Genomic DNA, 4,083 nt, shown 5'->3' on the forward strand with positions numbered 1-4,083 from the left:
TCGGAAACTCGCTTCCGAGACCAGGAGCTTTTGACCAAGGATGACGAAAATTATGAGTCATCTGTTCATTTGCTTCAAGAATGTCAATGGAATTATGCAAGGCATCTATTTTAGCATTGAGACGTTTGTTGATAGAAATTAAAATATTTCTTTCAGAATAAGTGATTTCACATTTGTCTTTAAGAATGATACATTCATCTTTTGACATTACAAGATCACGTTCTAAAGATTCTATTTTTAACTTCTTATCTTCGAAACGTAATCCAAGACGACTTAATTCACTATCCATCCTCTCATTGGCTTCTTTGGCTGACTCATATGCTTTGTAAATGATGTTCAAATCTGATTGAATGTGGGTTAGATATGGTTCGCAAAGAGATAAATCAAATTTATTATCAGTAATCATAGATTTTACCTGTTGAACGATGCTTTTACCCGGTGGATCGGTGGTAGCCATGTAACAGTAGTTTGGTTCAGCATCTTCATAGTCATCCTCTGATCCGGACGACCAATAGCCTTCATCACATGCAATTGTTTGTCTAGCTATAAAGCACAAGTTCCTTCCAGTACTCACATCATCATCATCTCCTAAAGACCAATATCCTTCCACATCTCTTGATGCAGTTGTAACAAAAGCCTTTTCACTTTCTGCCATTTCTTGAGCTCGACGTGTATAGTAAGAAGAACCTTGATGTTAGATTTTTGTGAGGATTCAGCTAAGCATGCTTTGGAAAAGTGATTTGCATGACCACATTTGTGACACACAATTTTGGGTTTGTCTGACTTCGGAGTTTGTGATGATTCTGAAGTGTGATTTGGTGTAGGAAGGTTAGGTTTGTATGCAGGTGTGTTTTCTGAAGGCTTAGAAAATGGTTGAGGGTTAATTTGGTGAGGATCCTGGAAATAGTTATTTTGGTGAGGAGCCTGGAAATGGTTGTTAAATGGGTTGTTAAAAGGACGATTGTATCACATGGAAAGCAGAGCAATTTCTTGTTGGAAACGGAGTTCGGAGTCCATCTCTTTAGGGTTAAGATCACTCATTGATTGATAGTTGGTGTTTGTGGTGGAAGGTATGGTTAGAGTTGAGTGTTGAACAGGAGGGATATACGGAACAACAGCAGTGAAGGGGTCCGAGACGGTCAGGTTTGTAGTTCGTGCAGATCAATGGCGAGTCTTAAGTTTGCTGACATGCATAACCTGGCAATTGTGTTGGATGAACCTCCTGTTGCTCATGGAGATTTCAGATCAATGATCTACAGACTAAGAGAATGCTGCCTGGCTTGTGCCATCACTGTGAACCCAACCATTTATCAGAACATTGTCAGGGAGTTCTGGCAGACGGCCAAGATGTCAAAAGACAATGGTGCGTTCGTTGTTAAAGCTGTGGTTAAAGGATGCAAGATCATAATCACTTAGCAGTATATAAGAAAACATTGTTGATCAATGATCAACCCGATTTTCCTACTGAAATTGGGATTGATGATGTTCAAAAGGTTCTCAAAAGGATGGGATATGAGGGCATCTACCCTCCCACGGTGAAGAAGCTTCTGCCTCCCTACTGGAGATTTTTGGCGCATGTGTTCGTGAGCTGTATCTCGGGAAGGAGATCAGGAGTTGATGAAATCTCTCTCAGGAACACAGGGGCTATCGTTTCACTGGCTGCTGGCATCAAATTCAACTTCTCGAAGTTCATTTTGGATGAGTTCTTGGTAAATATGAACGCTATAAGCCGGGAGACCAGAGATGCATTCTTGCTATATCCGAGATTTATTCAGACGTTCATCGACAACCAATTCCCAGAGATGATCAAAGATGGTGACAAGCTGGATATAAAGTCTACAAAGAGTAATGGACTTGTTATCTTTAAGGGAACATCAAGCAAGGACTCTACTTATACATCATAGATGGGATGTTGATAAAGTCTTTCAAGTGCTTGTAGAGTGGAAAAGATAGGCTTTATACTGAAGCATGTGTAATGGTATCCAATGATTCCAATGTTTCTTCAAAGCATCGATCTTCCATTGTACTTTGTGAAATATGTTTGCAGGAAGTCCCCTTCTATAAAATGACAACAATGGATTGTGGCCATTATTTTTGCAACACTTGTTGGACAGAGCATTTTGTTGTGAAGATAAACGAGGGGCAAAGTAGGCAAATTAGTTGCATGGCTTCTAGATGCAGTGTGGTTTGTGATGAGGATAAAATCAGAAATTATGTGAGCAAAAAGGATCCTAATTTGGCTGAAAAGTTTGAAAGATACCTTTTGGAGTCATATATTGAAGATAACAAAAGGGTAAAATGGTGTCCGAGTGTCCCACATTATGGAAATGCCATTCGTGTTGAAGATGATGAGTATTGTGAGTTGTTCTTCAGAAGCACATTCTCCATGTTCATGTCAAATGTGGGAACTTTGGTCAAATAGATGTCAAGATGAGTCAGAGACATGTAATTGGATCACAGTTAATACAAAAACTTGTCCAAAATGTCATAAACCAGTTGAAAAAAATGGTGGATGCAACCTTGTTCGATGTATATGTGGTCAACCATTTTGTTGGCTATGTGGTGGAGCAATGGGTATACAACACACATGGGATAGTATAGCTAACCACACATGTGGAAGGTTCAATGAAGAACAAATAGCAAACACAAAACGTGCAAAAATAGAAATCGTGGGTTATTCTCATTATCATAGTCGATTCAAAGAACATACAGATTCCTTAAAGGCTGAAATCATTATGAAGGAAAAGTTAGAGAAGAAAATAGTGAAAATGGAAGCCAGGGAATTGGAAATAAAGGATTATGATTGGGTGAGAAATGAGGCTAAAAGGCTGTTTAGATCAAGGCGGATTCTTTGTTATTCGTATCCGTTTGCGTTTTACATGTTTAATGACACGTTTCTTAGCGATGAATTGACAATTTTGGAAAAGAATATTAAACAGAACTTGTTTGAAGATCAGCAGCAGCAACTTGAAGGGCATGTTGAGAAATTATCACATTTTTTGGAACAAGAGTTTGAGGAGTTTTCCGAGGACAAAGTTATGGATTCGAGAACGCGGATTATTGCACTTTCCAAGGTTACTGATGTCCTTTGCAAGAATTTGTGTGACTGCATTGACAATGAGATACTGCTTCATCTGAGAACAATGATCAACATAGCGCCTTATAGATCGATGGGTGGAGATAAGGCTGTGGAGCTTGATAAATGACTTGATATTACTTCATCCAAACTTTTTGTTCATAACTACTTGGAAGCTAATTTTAGGAGAATAAGGTTATATTTTTTACAAGTTATATTCTTTATCGCTCATATGATCATGACTGCATATAGTTACTTAAGATGTTATATGGTTTTGAATCTGGTTTTGCTTCAATTATATAAGATGAATGAAGATAGGGTATATCTATTTAAAAAAAAAATTAGAATAACCACAAACAAAATTTATCTCAAAATTCACTGAAAATTATCTTGTGACACTGGGATCAAAGTTGTTAGACAGCCTTACTCCACTTGTCGGTACTGTCTATCTTCACGTCTTTGTCTGGTTGATCGCCGGTATTGTGGTCCACTTAAACACAAAAAATTGTGACAAAATTAGGACATACTATTAATTATAAGACAAAGTGATCCTAAGTTCCTAGATACTATATCTTAAGGACCATTCAGCTGACGACGACCAGGGATATTGTTGTCCACCTAAATTTAGCAGCGAGATCTATAGACAATCTGTGAGTGTTCAATTTTAATTGTACTGGAACATGTTTCCCGCTTCCTGATATGCTCCAGTAATCAAGGACTTCCTGAATACTCCTTACATCGGGTGAGCAGACAATCATTAAGAGAGAAGATAGATTTAGAATGCTTATGTTATACACCCAGGTCGGATCTCTTCCAATCACGCAGAGGGTGGAACATATGACTAACTGAAGTTTTAGAGGGATTGAGAAGTAGAATGGTGCATATACTGTGTACCAGGTCGGATTGTGAGTCACGCAAAGGAGACAGTATATGGCTAACAGATAGAAAGAATTGCATAGATAGAAGATGCAGAGAAATAGAATTGCATATGCTACAGTCCAGGTCGG

At 38.3% G+C, this 4,083-nt stretch overlaps 1 pseudogene; it reads left to right on the forward strand.

Moving 5' to 3' along the window:
- The first annotated feature begins 1,842 nt into the window (after window positions 1–1,842).
- Window positions 1,843–3,317, forward strand: LOC145120875 (putative E3 ubiquitin-protein ligase ARI2 pseudogene; annotated as a pseudogene).
- Window positions 3,318–4,083: the final 766 nt, after the last annotated feature.

Source organism: Lactuca virosa, chromosome 6 (assembly GCF_052849685.1).
Source record: "Lactuca virosa cultivar CGN04683 chromosome 6, Lactuca_virosa_CGN04683_v6, whole genome shotgun sequence".
NCBI classification, from domain to species: domain Eukaryota; kingdom Viridiplantae; phylum Streptophyta; class Magnoliopsida; order Asterales; family Asteraceae; genus Lactuca; species Lactuca virosa.